Below are 17873 nucleotides of genomic sequence, written 5' to 3' on the forward strand. Positions count from 1 at the left end.
ATGGTGTAAACAACGTGATCTCTAGAGCTCCACTCATCAGCAGGTTCTAAAGAGACCACCTGGGTTTCAACTTCAGGAGCATGGTCTGAAAAACATGGTTTTGGCTATGGAGCTCTCTCACTTGAATCTGTAAGTATCTCTGCATGCAGCATTCAGGGAACAGAAAAAATTTGGAACCTTGTTGTGAAAATCCTGCCTTTATGAATGGTTGAAGTGCTTACGAGCAGCTTCTTTCATGCATGGAAAAAGAGGACTGTCTTGCAGCTCTGCTGAGAGACACATTCTCAAGAAAATTCTGTTGAATCACACTTGGCAAATATTTGTTTCACTGAGAAATGCAGTTATGAGCTGTAGGTAGACAAAACTGCTGGTTGAGTTAAGAAGTTTATGGAGTAACTGCTGCTCCTGCAAGGGAGAAGAGAGCAGTGAGGCTACTCTATATGGTACTGCCTTGCCCTTGTCTAGTAGTCTTTTGGATAGGATATTTAGTGAGGGAGTCCTGACTCACATCCCCTCTCTGTTGGATTGGAAAAGTTTTTCTTTTCAGCCAAAACCTCACATATTTGAATGCTGTAATTACTGTCCTACAAGGCACTTTATAGTGGCAGTTTCTCCATCTCTCCTGTGGAAGCTAATCATGTGGTATAAAATACTTAAATATTCACTAGGGCATAATAATCCCGCCTTTCAGGAATATGCCTTTGAGGCCATTAGAAATATCTGTAGTATGAGATAAACTCTCTATATGGGTGATTGAGATGCCCGCCTGAGAAATCTTTGAGATGTAGCTAGGGCTCTCTTGAGGAGTAGGAAATGCTAATCAAAACCTCAGCTATCAATCACAGACAGGATCTGAAGACAGATCTTCCAAGCTTCTACATTGTTGTTTTGAAATCAATACAAAAGTCAACATAAAAAGCATAACCGTAAATTATTTTTCTCCTTCTTTTAATTTCTGCCAGTGAATTAGCACTAAGTTTGTGTGACTAACATTGTTCAAGGTCCCAAAGGAGTGGTTCTCAAAATGCCTCGGCAAGAGCCTAGTTGCTGTGCTAGGGCCAAAGATGAAAAGCAGTCTGGTTTGGAGAGAAGTGGGAAAAGTATTGTCTGGAAACAACCAACCAGTGGTGAGGTGTTCTGAGCCAGCATTTTTTTCCCTTCTATTATTATATTGCTTTCCTTGTTATTAGATTTGGATATGTGGCACAGATACAGCTTTTAAAAATTACCTTATTTATATGTTAATAAGAACTCAGGTTGAATAAAACCTGCCTTCCAGCAGTAGTTCAACCTCTTCCAGGGCTGTAGCCTCCCTTTGGAGGTTAAAAATGCCAACTTCTTTCTTCCTCAATGCAACCTTCTCTTCCTGGCATCTACTGGCTTACTCTGTGATACTGTGATGATACAGTATGTCATAAGTATGACTCTTGTCACACAAGTCTGTGCAGAATCTGGACTTCATTTAAAAAAAAAAATGAAAAAAAAAAAAAAAAAAAGTCTTTCGCCATTGTGGTTTGGAAGTACAGCTCTGAGGAAAGCTCTTCATGTGTGACCTGTTGTGTTTTTATTTAACCTAATCTTGAGTAAACTGAAAAATAGTCCTTGGATCCTTTTATTATTCTCAGCTGGCTATTAATTCTCTACACCAAAGATGATGGTCTTAAATTCCAACGCGTTTAGTAATTTTTCTTTTTCTCCTTGAGTATGTAGTTCTCCTGTTTGGACCCCCAGGATAACAGTGGGTCTGATTCTCCCTCAGTTAGCTGCCAAAACCTCCAGTTGTCTCCTTGAGAATTTCTGTCTCCTACTTGCACGGTGAATACAGAGAGCTCTGGCAGATGCAAAATGAAGACTATGGGAACAGTGTGAAATATGTGTTTGCCTGCCCACATTTTAAGAAAAGTTTCAGTTTTGCATTGCAAATTTTGCATTACTGTTACTCAATGAATTTTCAGTTCTCATTATCGGTGTGTATGATATTCCCATTCAATGAACCTGTTAAATATTTAATACGATAAATAACTCCCCCTTTTTATTTTTTTTTCCCTTGTGTTCTTGTTTAATATTCTCCCAACGCTAGAAGTTATTCTTTGTTACAAAAACATAGGTGGAATAGGATATGTGTGTGGTTTTGGAAGGACATGGCTTCCCTCAGGAACTCTCACCTTCCACTGGTTTGCTGAATGCTATCTTCCAGTTTGAAGAGAGGACTTTGTTTATTTTTTCATTAAAAAGAGTTGTTTGAGTGTTCTTAAGAGAACTTTGTGACCTGAAGCTGCCGCCATAAGGTGCCGAATGACTCATAAGGAGATTCTCTTTAAAAATGTGTGTACAAGGGTAAAAGAACGAAGAGGAGGGGTGGCATCACCTGGGATTAAAGAAGATGAGACTTCGAAGGGTAATTGAAAGAACAGGATGAAATTACAGTCGGGATTTCAGATAACAAGAATTTTAATTTGAATAGTTTCTTCATTTTTTTCCAATACCATCCAGCAGATGAGGATGATAACAGAGAAGGCTAATCACTCATGAAAACACATTCCTACCCTCCTTTGGTAGATGAAAACAGGCATTTAAGAGATTGAATGTATTTTGAGCTGTTGCATGACTGGAACGTAGCTGTGGCACAGTGTCTGAATAGTACTCCTACAGCAGCATGCAGGTTTATTCTGTAGCTACCAAAATTCTGCTGCAAGTATGCAGCTCTGTATTGACTTTCAAAATGGAAAGATTTTATGGCATATAGCAAAGGAGCTTAACAGTCTAAATGCCAAAAAGGATGCTCTGAAGTCGCACCTCTTATGTATTGCACACTGTACAACTTCATTTTCTGCTATCTGTATCGAATGATATAGCTACAATATCTTTTGACATTGTTTTACCTTGGATAAAAATATGAAACTTATGGCAGTTAAGGTAAGTAACTGGAGCAGGGACAACTCTTCTTCCTGGCCATATTTGAAAGTGGGATTTTCTGTCTAGGATGTTTTTCTGGTTAAGGTGTAAGACTAAAATTCTGTGAAAAAAGTTGTTTCTCTGTCACACACTTTTTTTGGATGATTACAAGCAAGTTGATGAATGTCTCTGAACCTCAGTTTCACTTCTACACTTTCCTCTCTTCCCCTGGCTTGCTTGTTTCTAGGATGTTCTCCTATAGATGGAGGCACCACTTTGAGGTGCTGTCACAGAATGCAGACAAGAGGAAACGGCCTCAAGTTGCACCAGGGGAGGTTTAGATTGGATATTAGGAAACATATCTTCACTGAAGGGGTTGTCAAACATTGGAACTGGCTGCCCAGGGAAGTTGTTGAGCCACCATCCCTGGAGGTATTTCAAAGACGTGTAGATGTGGCGCTTAAGGACATGGTTTAGTGGTGGACTTGGCAGTGTTAATGGTTGGACTTGATGATCTTAAAGGTCTTTTCCAACCTAAATGATTCTATGAATATCAATTTCAGGTGAGGTCTGGGCTCTTCTCTTTCTGTGCTGACTGGTATCACACTGGAGGTCATGTGTGCCTCGGAGGTACCATTTACTTTCTGACTGGCAAAGAGGAGATAACATGCTGCATAACTGCTGCCCTCTGCTCACTAACTGCTTTTGGAGGAGAATGATTTAAAAACACATTCCAGCCCTGTGTTACAACGTGGCTGAGACACAAATTGCATTCGCGCGTTGCATTTGTTTTGGTTGAATTAATTTTTTCCTCATTCATTTTTTACATAGATGTCCCAATACCCTGAGATTTGTCACTTGGATCAAGGAGATAATTTCTCTGAAAAATAAATGAATGAATGTCGTTTCTCGAAAAGATTAATAGAGGGCGTAGGTGAGAGGCCCTTTGCTTTCAGCTTAAATACGTTTCTGGCTGAATTGTGTATTTTGGACTGCCATCTGAATAGACAGACAGCAAAGGAGACGGGGTCATAACGAGTAAAGGAAATAAAATGGGCCATTTTCTTTAGCAGTATAGAGTGTTTCCCAGGGTCTGGTTTGAGGGGGGTGGGGTGGGGGGGAAGTCTCCAACCTCATAGCCAGCTCAGGCAAATCAAAACTTAAGTAATTGACAAAATTTGATTACTTCCAAGGAAAGGTAGCTATCAAGGATAAAGTCTTGCAGCTTTCCCTCAATAACGTGCTGAGCCATTGGGAGCTGCACAGTGTTGCAGCTGCTCTCCTCTGCTTTGGGGAGTCTGGGCACCCTGCTCAAAGCCTGGAACCATGGAGGCATGAGATCCAGGAAAGCAGAGCAAGCTGCGGCTGCTGCTGGATAATAAAATTATCCCTCCTTCACGTAATAATTTGTATTATGGGTTTCTCAGTGTTTTTTAAGGAGGCGAGTGCTATTATCCCTATTTCATAGATGGAGAAGTGAGGAAAGTGACAGATGCTGTGATTTGCCTATTGTGAAAATGTCCTCATTGGGGCAGAGGGAGAAAAAGAAAATGAGAATACAGTGGAGGCATCTGCCTGGCCTGTACAGTGCAGCTGTTCATTATTAAAAATCATGTCACAGCTTAAACAGCTCTCAAATCATGATGCACTCACAATAATGGTATGACCACTGGGGCTGTGGTGACGTCAGTGTATACTGCGCACAGGTGTGTTTTTTTTTTTTCTTCATAGTAGTAGTAATAGCCTTTGGCTGTGGACCTAATTACAAAAATAGTTATATTTATTGATCACTCCTGTTTTTTCTGACTGTGACATTGATACAACTGCTGCAGTCAAAAAAAAATGAGGCTTCATGGATTTATTCTGTTTCAATAAATTAATTTATAATAGTTAAGAAAACTTTCTCTTGGCCAGATAGGGACAATGAGAGACTCTTTTCTGCCTTCTGTGTAGCAAATGCATGGGAATATGCCACTCCTCACTCTAACATTTTCAGAAGGTACCAAAATTCCTCTCTTGTAGATGAAAACACATTAGCTAACCAGAAAGATGTCAGCTGTACTCCTTATACCAGAAGACTCTGTATTACAGTGTTTATTTGCCCTTTTCTGGTCCTGTAGTGTCATGGTTTCAGGGTAGTAAGGATCCGGACATTTGTCGGAGGCATTGCAAAATCATGAAAAAACACTTTGTGTCTTGATAATCTCGGGCAACCAGAAAAACATTAGGTAGAGGAAAGATGCTAGCCAGTTTGCAGTAGGAAAGGAGATAGAAATAAGAACTGTAATAAGAGCTTATTATCCCCCAGATGGGCATGTTTTGTCCCTCTGCCATTATCAAGTAATTACATCTTTTGCATACTGGGGAAGCGGTGAAGATGGAGTCAAAACAGGATATATAGAGAGAGGATTTACCAGTAGTTGTGGCTGAGGAAACTCATGACCACACCACCTGAATTCTTCAGGAGAGAGACACTGATGCAGATGATGCACAGGAGAATTGAGTCAGCAGCACGGCCTCACTCTCACTGAAAAGAAGGTAATTGGAGAGAATAGAGGTGAGTCTCTTGTGGTCTTCCTGGTGGGTTGTTGGCTGGTCAAATCCAGGGCTGTTTAATCTCATCTTTAGTCTTGGAGAAATGAAAGCGTAAAGAACCCCAGTGTGACTTCGTAGACAGTGACACAGCAGCTGTGATCGTTGTGGGAAGAGCAGGGAGGGGGAAGAAGATCACAGTAACGGAACTGGCTTACAATGTCTTTTCCAGTTAGGATCTAGAAATGCATCAGAACGAACTGAAATACCGGCCTTGGTTTGGGTTTTTTTGTTTTGTTTTCTTCAGCGTCTCAGCTAGTGCAGTGGGAGGGGAAGGTTAATAGAAGAGGCAGTTGCAGAAGTCAGTATTAGTTATTGCTGGAGAGCCCTGGCTCGCTCAGACCCACCTTCAGCAAAAGAGAGGAAGAAAATGTGTGCGTTGTGGATGAGAGCAAAGTAAGAGCTCGGGGAGAGGAGAAGGAGAGAAAACTGATTTCAACAGTGATGTAGATTTCAACCATGTAGTTTCTAAGCGAAATTTTGAAGGCCAGGGCAAAGGAAATGATCTCTGCACGCTGGCTGGGGACCAACAGAGAAAAGAGCAACCACCCCTTTTACGTTTAACAAATATAATGCTTCTCTGGAAAGGACAGCATGTTTTTTCATCCTTTTATTGACGGTTCATTTCTTAACATCAGCTTGTGATACTGAATGTTTCGGGTTTTTTGTGGTGTGTGGTTTTTGTTTTTTTTTTTTTCAGTTATGATGTTTTAAAAATATTAGCTGTATTCCCTAGGCTTTCTGAAAATAAAATCACTTTTGTAAAATCTCGTGTTGGAAATTTGGCAAGTGAGAAGCATAACATTTTTAATCGCCTTTGGAGCGTTTTGGCCATCTCTATTAGATTTTTAGTTCCCTGACCTTTTAACCATCCATACTGCCTGTGTTTTCAGTTACTACGCTTCTCAGGAAGAAACTGTTTGTTACCATTATATTTTTTGTTCACAACACCACTGCGTGAATGTTAAAATTTCACCAAAAAAAAAAGATTCCTTCTTCTGTGATCAGATAAAAGCTGATAGTGTCCTGGGTTGGCAAAATTGTGCTTAAAAATTGCAATGAAGGAATTCCACAGCTCTTGGTGCTCCCTGAGAGAGAGGGCTGACTAATGAGAAGTCCAAATGGAGGTTCAGATTTCTAGGTCTGATGTTGCATTGTAGAAGTATCCGGAGATTCTGCCCATGAGAAACAGTAGGATCCTTTGTACAGCTTGTGTAAAATTACATTTTTAATGGAAGGGAATGCAGTTTAATATTAGTGAAAAACAATAAAAATAAAATTATTTCAATTCATAAAAAATGCCATCTTGTCGAAATTGATGTTCTCCCGTGAAATTTTTTAGTTTTGGCAAAGCGTTTTGAAAAAAATGGAAGTGTTTTGTATTTGTTTGGACCGGCTCCTTTCTTGAGTCTTGAATTGGGCTAAATTATGCTCAGCACTAAAAGGCAGCATTCATGTACCCAGGAGTATCTGTTAGCAAGTTGAACTATTAATTTCTGTGTGGGGAGCTAGAAGTATAAAATATCCACAGCGTATGTGTTTGCCTTAGCCTGATGTGAGAGACAAACATGCAATCAACTATGCAAATATCAAAGGCTAGGGGAACTGTTATCCACAACTTAACTAATTACTTTAGCTTGTTTACTTGAACAAAGCTAGATGGGGCATGTTAATTGATCATTGGGTTTTGACTTTTTGTTGTTTACATTTTAATAATTTTCTTCAGTCATGCAGCTCTTGGTTTCCTGCTTATTTTTGTGGCATCGGCGTAACTTGCTGGTCTCGATGCTCATTTTGCTGGCCCTTAATGATGTCCACATTGAAAAGAGAACATGAAGTTGATTACATATTGAAAAATGTAGTCCCTGAGCTGCACACTGCAATTTTTGAAGTGAAGTGTTTGACTTGGGCTTATCAGAAGGATCACGCTGTGATTTTTTTTTTTTTTTTTTTTTCTCCTTTTTAGCTAACTGTTTGATTCTGGCTTGTTATTATGGGAACCCTGTGCTGTAGCTGAGCATAAATGCTGGTTTAAAAAAAAAAAAAAACAAAAACAAGAAAGTTTGCCAAATATAATTTCAGCCTTCTAGAGTTTTCTCACTTCTCCCTGGCTGATCCGCAGAAAAAAACAGATAGTTATACTCAATTTTGTTGTGTGGAGGGTTTTTGTTTGTTTGTTTGTTTTTAAATTTGCCACTATGCTGCTGAATACATTGTTGCTTCCAGTACTGGCTCACATGGGAAGCAATTGCCTCTTCCCTACCAGCTGCTGCTTGCCAGCTCCCCCTCTCCTGCATGGAGGGAGAGCATCTCTGAAGCTGCCTCCATGTGGGGTGGCTCTTCTCTCCCGCCACCAATGGAAGCAAGGGAGGGAATAGAAACTCCCTGATTCTCTATCATTTTGCCAGACAGAGCAACCTGCCAGCTGCACTGTGTCATACGTGTTGGAGCGGGGACCTGGAGGCTGGTGCTGAGATGGGATGAGGTCCTACCACACAGCCGTCCTCCTGTGGCTGAAATGCAGGGGGCTTTTTTCAGTAGGGTTTGGGGTTTCCTATAGCGCTTTGAATTAACTTGTTAGCAACAGACTCGGACCACTGGCATCCACTGTTTGGTGTTGCTGACGCAGCTCCCGCGATTTCGTTACTATATCACAAGAGAATGCCGGTCCCTCACGGGATGGTCAAAGGAGTAGGAGAAATGAGCACACAGATTTTGCTTTGGGCAGGATTGCAATAGCTGCACGACTCTAAATTAATATGGGAGGGCTTTTTTTGGCACACTGACCAGCTCTCCCACCCCCTAATACCCCCAAGAGTAAAATAACATTTCATTGCTTAATTTGACCAAAGAAGACAACTTGGTGTTTTGTCGTTATTCTAGTAGGTTTTCTTTAATAAAATTGTTCTGAAACATAACCGTTGTTAGAAATAAGATTAAGGCATGTTTTTTCAGCCAGACATAGTATAATTTGGTTGAGCAGTCAGTTGATATAATTAAAGGTTCTTTCTTTCCTTAAACCTTGGCTCACTTTTAGGCTTAGACCACTAAGGCTATAGTAGTAGTTCTGTTTGAAATGAACACAGCATTTCTTTTGTCCATGAAGGTGCAACTAAATTATGAAGATCAGCAAGTTGGCTCAAGACTTTGTGATGTGAGGAGACTTTGGGCATCTTTACACGTAAGGAAGCATACATAGAAATGTATGTGATGTCTATGTCTACTTTTAGTACTCAGGAAGGAAAAAATAAGGTACGTAAAGATTTAGCATTAGATAAAGAAACAACATTACAGTGGCAGGGTAGCCAAGATAAAGAAATAAATTACTGCTGTTGAAAACTGCGGTTGTTGGAGTGGAAAACTGAAAAAGTGGTACCTGGAAGACATTTGAGTGAGATCAGAGAGAAATATCTGGTGCAGGTGGCCTGGGCAATGCATTGGAGAAGCTGGAAAGATGTGTGGTACCTGCTAATGGATATTATTGGGTTAGCACACACACACTCTGAAATAGTAGTCATGACTTGTAGACAGGACTTGAAGGTTCAGTAAAGGACCAGAAAAGATAGAAACCTGAGTAAAAGTGATATAGCTGTAATGGAAATTAATGATACACTGTGTAAACAAATAAGAACTACTGGTATACGTAAGATATTATTCATATGACTAAAAACTACTTTGGAAGAGCATGGAAAAATATCTACTGTTTTTGTGTCAACCTGAAGTTGGACATGAATTTAGTTAGAAGTCCTTGTAGTGTTATGCGTGAGGAAAATATAATAAGGAGATCTCTCGTTGTAGAAAGGTTTGTCTTTCCAAAATTAGTTTAGAAGGTAAATGGTAGTAATAATAATACGGGCTAATTATTTGTGGATGTGATTTCTTCACTACCTGCCATGAGACTATAAAAAGTTGATGCTATTTTAGAATTTAATTCTGTATGACCTTACAGCTCATCCTTAGAGCTCATCCTTAAAAATAACCACTTGTATCAAGTGTTAACAAGATGATTCAGTTTATATTAGGTAGGATTGTGAACATAAATCTAATTAAAGTTTGCAATTTTAAAAGTTGATTTTTTGAGAAATTAAGTAAACTGGTGGTCTGTGTTGGACCAGTGGAAGACTTTTTCGTAAAGGTTTGTTTCAAATCTCTTTGTATAAAAACAATTAAAAAAAATTGTTTCTGCAAGCAAGAAAAAACAGGAGGCAAAAAAACCCTGTAGAGAGGAATTCCAAATCTAACTGGGGCGCAGCCCACTAAAATGCTGTCAGGAACTTGCAGGAATTTACAAAAATGGTACTGATCATCCAAGAAGGTAGTGTCTTGGAAGTACAGAAGTGGCAGATTACTGAGACTCACCAAAACCCAAGCGGACTTAAATCTTACAAGGGAAATAAAAAGCAGATTTTATTTTATTTTTTCCTAGTCCTGCAAATAAAGACAAAAAAAGGAAATTTGTATGCGTGTGAGGAGAGAGGGCTCACAAAGCTCTGGCTCCGAAAGCACGTGAGCGTTTGCCTCGGTTTTCGATACGGGTGATCAGGTAGGACACAGGGGCACGCTTCAGATGGTGAATGAGAAAGGGACCCAGAAAAGCAAGAGTTTCTGCAACTGTTACAGAGGTCAAACTCCTAAGAGTCAAATGGGCTTCTCTTCAACAGAGAAAACTGTGTGTTTCTACCTTGGAGTACTGCAAAAATGGCACTTGACATTTCAGATTCATTAAGACTGTTAAAACATGCATCAAACGCTTCTTGCTGTTGTAAAACTGAAGCATAGCAAATATAATATTTATATTTAAGAAGGGGGAAAGAAACAGATCTAGGTAACTGCAGATGTGTTCATCTGCCCTCAATGGACTGCAAAATAGAACACATTTTGAATAAGAGAATAATTTAAGAAGTGGAGGTAAATGTTAAGTTTCATTAAACACAGCATGTGTTTACTGAAAGGAGACTGGTCTCCCAAACTACCTCACTTAAAAACTGATTTTGTAGACGTGACTAATCTGGAACTAATCAAACTGTAATTTATTAAAGTATTTGTTGTGGGACTTGATGAGAAATTATTCATTCAAGCAGGAAAAATAGAGGGATTAATGCAAAAGGTAGTTCTAATGTGGGCAGGGAGATTAAAGAGGACTCAAAATGAGCAGTGTTGTGAAGAGAAATAATGGGCTGTAGGAATTTAAGTCTGCTTTTGGGATGCATTTTATTTATTCATGATCATGGGATGAAAATGATAGCGTACTAAAAGATGAAGCTGGAAGTCACAGTTACACTCAAAAAATTGTTTATGGGCAAAGAGGAACTAATATCTTTTATATAAATTTATATGAAGTGAAAAATTTGTTGTTATTGTAATTGAAATGTTAAGTCTAATCCAAGAATCACCATTAGTGTAGGTGTAATTATTACAGAGAAGGAATATGTTTATGCAGATGTTATAATAATAATAATAACAACAATAACACCACCACCATAATTGAAATTGTTATACATGCACTTAGATTCTACTGCTTTTCCTAATGTTATGCTGACCCGTCCCCGGCTCCTTTGAGCCCTAAGGTTGGTAGTTTTGTTACAGTGTTGGTGGTAGGGGTGGTTATGGTGACTTGACAGCATCTTAAGTCCTTTGCAGGAGGAATATGATGATCATGTTGATGGTTTTGTCTTCCTCACTTTAGGATCAACTTGGGGTTGGTTTTGTATGTTTGCTAACATGGCTTAATACCTTATTAGTTTTTCATTGGTCTGCAGCTCCATGTTATGTCCAAACTTACTATATATGGCACCTTTTAGCTGTGTTGGAAAATATGTCTGTCTTCTCTTTCTTACTCCTATATCCAGTTTTGTCCAGCTCCAGGTTTGCATTTCTTTATCTGACCATGGGTGAGGTGTCTGTAGCTGGGAGGTCTCCATTGTCAAGCCTGTGCCCAATTTGTATCTCCCATACCTGTACTCCTCTACACTGCACCCTGCGTCTCCGCTTCTCAAGGCCTTTCCTAAGACACCAGTCCTGTATTTCTCTATATTAAATTGTTGTAACAGAGCTGTAAAACCTGGGTGGCTGTCCTGGTTTGAGGTAAAACAGAACCAATTTTGTTCAGTAACTTTGCTTCTTAGCTGGGCCTCTTCTAACTACTGAAATGAACAGCATATTGTGCAGTGTTCGCTCTCTCGGAGTGATAAGACCTATGTTTATAGCTGATGCCCAGGCATGGGATGCAGAGAGGCTCCTGCTGATACTTACTGCTATAACAGCCAAGGGCAACCAACTTTATTTGCCCCGTTGGAGGGTCGGAAGCAGAAAAGCATAGTGGGGTCCCACCTGCGGGGAGGAGCAGACAGGACAGGTGACCCAAAACTGACCAACGGGGTATTCCATCCCATCTGCCTCATGCTCAGTAAAAAAGCTGAGGGATCAAAGGGTCAGTGCTCTTCCTTCAATGGCCGATGTCTGAGGAGGACTCTGTTTGTCTGCCTGTGATCCCGATCCTGAATCCAGTTCCTGTCCGTCACTGAGTCCAGTCTGGGACTGCCCCAGTGCCAGCCGGTGACATGATTGTAATCTCGGGAGCTTGATACGGTTTTGTATTTTTTTCATTATTTCTTTTTTTTTATTATTATTAATATTTCATTAGTTTAGTTCCTTCTAAACTCATAAGTCTCTTTTTCCTCCTCTGCCTCCCTCTTTGAAGAGGGGTAGAGGGGAGCGTCTGTCGGTCCCATCTGGGGTCCCCCAGGTCCCCAGTAGCCGATTTGGCCTAAACCACGACAGTGGCTCTATACAATGACATAGAAAAGTAAATGAAATTAGCCATAGCTAGCTGGTCAATTAGAAAAATTGCTATTGCAGCTAGACCAAATGTGGCGAGGCTGCGGAGAGGCCAGGGAAAGCTCAGACAGAGCAAGCCTCGACAAGCCTCAGTCCTGAGGCCTTGCAAACTCACTACAAAGCCCATGGCCTGTCATTAGCGATGGCAATACATGCAGTATTGCAGTACTTACAGGGTAACAGCATTATCGACACAACTGATGTTTGGCATATTATACTGGAAGAGCTGGAGAATATGGATGGGTTAAATTGTGTGCGAAAACCCGATAGTGGGAGATTACACTCATATGGACTAATAATAAAATACTTGCTTCTGTAATCTGGGACCTTGCCAGTCGCTCTGGAAAGAACAGATGAAGGGAAGGGCTTGTGGGTAATAGTTATTAACAGCAAAAAAAGCCACCTGCAAAAGGCATATGTGATCCTCGGACGTGCTGCATATGCTAGCTTCAGTAAGGCTAGGAAAAATAAACGCTTGCTCACCGGTGGTGCTTCATCTGAAATCGGTTTGTTGGATGCTTGTGTTCAGCAAAGACTCGTTCAGATGTGAGAGGTGGAGAGCCTGTGTCTGTGTTGGTTGCGTGAGTGCAGAGAGAGTTGCTTCAGCAAGCTTGACTTGCCCTGACAGAGATCCAAAGTTCTACAGAGTGCAGCATGAAAAGCCCTGGGCCATGCTGGGCTGCCAACTTGGGTACGAAGGAAGAAAGCTGCTTGTGCAGGGTCTTGGGCTGCAGGGAGTAAAATTTTTCTCTTGGGCTGTTAGACAAAGCCTGGTACTGCATGAAAGTGTCTGTAGTGCTTCTGGACCTAAATGGAAGTGTCTCCATGTGCTATGCTGTGTGGATACTGCTTTGGGTATCCAGTAGAGCTGGGATTTGTGTGCTGCAGTCCAGAAGAAAGGTATTTCATAAAAGAGTTGGTATACTTAGTGATGTGGACTGTACTCATCACAGGAAATGAATGATTTAATGACTCGGGTTCTGGAGAGATGAGTGCGATTGTAAAATCAGGTGAGGGGTAGTGAGGGATTTGGAGCAGGAGGCTCAGGCTCCAATCAGAAGGTCCTTTAAACTGCAGCCATACTGTGACTTCTTCCTGACTCTCTCTCTGTGCTCAACATGCAATTGAACCCATGGATGTGTGGTTGATGAACTCATTAATTTTCTTATTGCCTCCCATTTTTTAATTTTCCTTTCATTTTTCACTCCCACGCAGAGATTGACTGTGAAATCAACTGTAAGACTGAAGTAATTCCTGTGCCTCATTTTTGTTGGGAGAAGTCACTTGCTACAGTGCATCTCAGCTGGGCTTCGCTTTTCACCGTGTTACACACTTCATGTTTTCCTAACACTCTATGTTTTAGTGTTTAACCATCATTAACTATTTCTCTTTTCTCTTGTTCCTGTTCTGGTGCTCTTTTTGTGATTACTCACTTTCTTTTTCTGATCTTGTTCCAGCTTACCATTTAAACGGTTCTAAATTCTCTTTCTCTCTCTCTGTCTTTTCTCTCTTCTGAAGTTTCCTGGAGCTCCCCCAACCCCCAAAGTCTCTTTCCTTTCCTTCACTTTTATTTTTGTCTCTTCCTGTTGGTTGTAAACACCACTGCCGTTTGTTTAAATGCTGCCTTGCTCTGTTCAGGGGCTGTCATACAGCATTTTAGAAATACTTTCCCTTTATAACGCACGATTCACTTGTTACCACAGTATAGATAGGAAGCTCATTACAAAAATCAAAATGTTGAGGAGGAGTCCATTTTGCACATTGGGAAACGCTTGTTTTTTCATTGCTATTAGCAGTTTGGGCAGTTCTTGTCCTGGTTTGAGGTTGAACTGGAAATGTTATCACAGAATCTAATGAAGAGGAAAAATTGTTACCTTTGAATTTTGAAAAAATAAACCAAAGAAGACAAAGTTATTTTCAGTGGAATATACTATTTTCAAAACCAAGTCCAGTTTGACAAGTTTTTCTCTTCATCTGTCTTTTTAATCACAGAATGGTAGAGGTTGGAAGGCACCTTCAGAGATCATCTAGCCTAAATCCCTGCCAAAGCAGGGTCACCTGGAGAAGGTTGGACAGGAATGCATCCTGGAGGGTTTTGAATGTCTCCAGAGAAGGAAACTCCACAGCCTCTCTGGGCAGCCCGTTCCAGTGCTCTGTCACCCTCAAAGTAAAGAAGTTTTTCCTCATGTTCAGATGGAATTTCCTGTGTTCCAGTTTGTGCCCATTGCCCCTTGTCTTGTCGCTGGGTACCATTGAAAAGAGTCTGGTCGCATCCTCTTGACACCTGCCCTTTAGATATTTATAAGCATTGATGAGATCCCCTCTCAGTCTTCTCCAGGCTAAACAGACCCAGGTCTCTCAGCCTTTCCTTTTAAGAGAGATGCTCTATTTCCTTGATCATTTTCATAGCCATCCACTAGACTCTCTCCAGTAGTTCCTTGTCTTTCTTGACCTGGGGAGCCCAGAACTGGACACAGAACTCCAGATGTGGCCTCAGAAGGGCAGAGTAGAGGGGGACGATGACCTCCCTTGACCTGCTGGCCACACTCTTTTTAATGCACCCCAGGATACAATTGGCCCTCTTGGCTACAAGGGCACATTGCTGGCTCATGGTCAACTTGTTGTCCACCAGGACTCCCAGGTCCCTCTCTGCAGAGCTGTTTTCCGGCAGGTCAACCCCTAACTTGTACTGGTGCATGGGGTTATTCCTCCCTAGGTGCAGGACCATACGCTTGCCCTTGTTGAACTACATTAGGTTCCTCTCTGCCCAACTCTCTAGTTTGTCCAGGTCTTGCTGAATGGCAGCACAGCCTTCTGGTGTGTCAGCCAGTCTTCCCACTTTTGTGCCATCAGCAAACTTGATGAGGGTGTGCTCTATCCCCTCATCCAGCTCATTGATGAATATGTTGAACGAGACCGGACCCAGTACTGACTGCTGGGGAACACCGCTAGTTACAGGCCTCCAACTGGACTCTGTGCCACTGATCACAACCCTCTGAGCTCTGCCATTCTGCCAGTTCTCAATCCACCTCACTGTCCGCTCATCTAACCCACACTTCCTAAGCTTACCTGTGAGGATGTTATGGAAGACGGTATCAAAAGCCTTGCTTAATGGCCAGCTAAAATATTTGGAAGGGAAGATTGAGCTCAAAAGATTACTGATAGGAGGGATTTTCTAGTCTTCTGAAAAAATATATAATGGGTACTATATATACTGTTTGTAATTTTGTGGGAGCACCTGCCCTTGCTGATCTATCATGTGCAAAACAATTATGCAATTTTCTGTAGTCATACCAGTTACATCAAATTCGAGGTGTTGGTGTGGTGTGAGGCAAGGCCTCCATCTGTACAACATGTTTTTTCACTTGTTGGTAATTAATAGCAAAGCACTTCAGGAAGCAACTTGGCTCTCTCTGCCAGAGGAATATATATATATCTCTCTGCAGGTTTAGTGTTTGCCTTAGACAACTTGGCAAGTGTTTTGGCTGTAGGGAGGGTTGGAGTCTTAGGAAAACATGCTATATTAAGGCTCTGTGGGGTTTTGTTTATAGGGATTCTGGAACATTTCAGACTCCAAAACCCAACTATGCTCCCTGCCTGTTTTACTGAAGATAATGTTGATTAGATTCGATTTTGAGTCTCTTTCAACTTAACTGTTTCTGAGGTAAGCTGCCTTTTATTATCCATGGCTCCTGGTGACTGCCAGCAGCCCATGGGGTATGTGTGACCACATCCGAGGTCTCTGGGGTGGGCAGCAGGGATGTAGGAGGGAGCCCCAAGCCCGCTGCAGGCATGTCTTGCGTGTGGCAACATCCTGTGCAGCAAATCCAGTGGTGCTGCCTTGCTTCAGCTTCTGCTTCTGACACCCCCAGACAGTGCGCTGGGACACTGTCTTCAGGTCGTGCGAGTATTTCTCTCTTCCGTATGTTTCCTCACAAGCTAATACTACTTCAACGAGGGAGTCTGGTGAGTTGTTTAGAAGAGGGGAGGTGAGAAGATAAATTGTTGTGAAAATAGGATGTGAGGTAAGGTGCAGTGCTACTGGTGGTGAGGTTTCTCCAAGGGAAAGGGGCTGAGGGGGGGGAAGTTTGGTGTCTTGGGAGTGTTGCAACTGTGTTTGATCATGGAAAACCAGTTTGAACCAGATTTATTTTTTATTGCTTTTTTATTATTATTTATTTATTTCATTTTCTGTAAAATACGAGAGGCTCTAAGTGGAGACATGTAGCAGAAGAAAGGGAAAACCAAACCCAAGTTCACACAGGACTCATGCGCTCTAGCTCTGGGCTATTCACTGGAAATGCTGGTGGTCCTTCATGATGGGAACTGGTACTTTCTTTTGAAGTAAATCAAACTGGTGCGAATGACAGCTCTTTCAGGCATTTGAATGCCAAGTCTCTTGCAATCTTATGAACTTTAAATAAAGAAAACTATTATTTTTTTTTTCAGCTGGCTTCTAGCATGATATTAAAGATACCATAAAAGAATACTTAAAAGTTTGTGTGCTTGGGATTCCTCTCCTGTTTTCCATGTCAATGACAATTACGTTGCTTTTGAACAAGAGGTAGCCAGCAGGGAATACTGAGGAGTGCCAAATTAAATTTCAAATACATTTTGTTCTTTGTTTATGGTGAGATTTATTTCTTCCCCAAGGTTGCTGTGCTCAGCAAAATGAGCTCAGGCTGCCTCTAAACTCTCTGTAACATCAGTTTAGTTGAGTTTTTAAGACCATGTTAGTGGCGAGCACTGTTGACACCTTCTTAGAGGACTGGTGTAGCGTGAATGTCACGGTCCCTAGTTGGAGGAAAAAAAAAAGAATATCTGGGGAGACCTTGCACCCAGCTGTCTACTAGAGACGTGTCTCTGGGAATTGGGGAGGTTGCTCATTCTTAACATATGTATTTGTTATGGCCCTGCTTTCAGTTAAACAACGCCAAAATGAGACAATGCAAATTACAGCAAAGTGAAAGGGAAATATGTGTGTAAACCATTGAAATCAGCCAGCTCTGAATGACTTTCAGTGATTGGCTAATAATTGATGCTTCACCATCAAGAAAATATTTTTAATTCCTTTTTATATTTGAATATTTGCTCCCCAAATCCAGATTTTGGGTTCATTAGCATGCTATGGGTAGCCTCTAGCTGTGTGTGCAAGCCCTGCCTCTGTGCTCATTCTGCATTTCAGGTAATTATCTTGAATGATATTAGGAAGAGACACTAATTGGAGGGGAAGGAAAAGGTAGGTAGCAACATGCCAATGACAATTAAGATAATACATCACATATTACCTATATAAGTTCCCATGAAAGAAGGTCTTTTCAGATGTCAAGTAAGCCTGACAGGACTTGAACCCTTGCAAGGTGTAGCATTCCATACTTCATATGAATGGGTAAGCTGAAGCACGAAATATGTTTTGTTTAGTTTTACACAACAAATCACAGCCAGAGGTCAGGAAAGAAGAGAGAAGTTCCAGGCCAGTCGGGAGCCTTGATTCTCTGGCAGGTTTCTAGAAGCTGAGCAATAATTACTGAACTTCAAGTGGCAAAACT

The 17873-nt window shown here is 41.2% G+C and overlaps 1 protein-coding gene across 1 annotated transcript in view; it reads left to right on the forward strand.

Annotated features, from left to right (window-relative positions):
* PTN (pleiotrophin) overlaps positions 1–17873 on the forward strand; it is a 76557-nt gene that overhangs the window by 37563 nt on the left and 21121 nt on the right. The window lies entirely within an intron of this gene.

The sequence above is a fragment of the Vanellus vanellus genome, assembly GCF_965231255.1.
Source record: "Vanellus vanellus genome assembly, chromosome: 1".
Lineage (NCBI taxonomy): Eukaryota > Metazoa > Chordata > Aves > Charadriiformes > Charadriidae > Vanellus > Vanellus vanellus.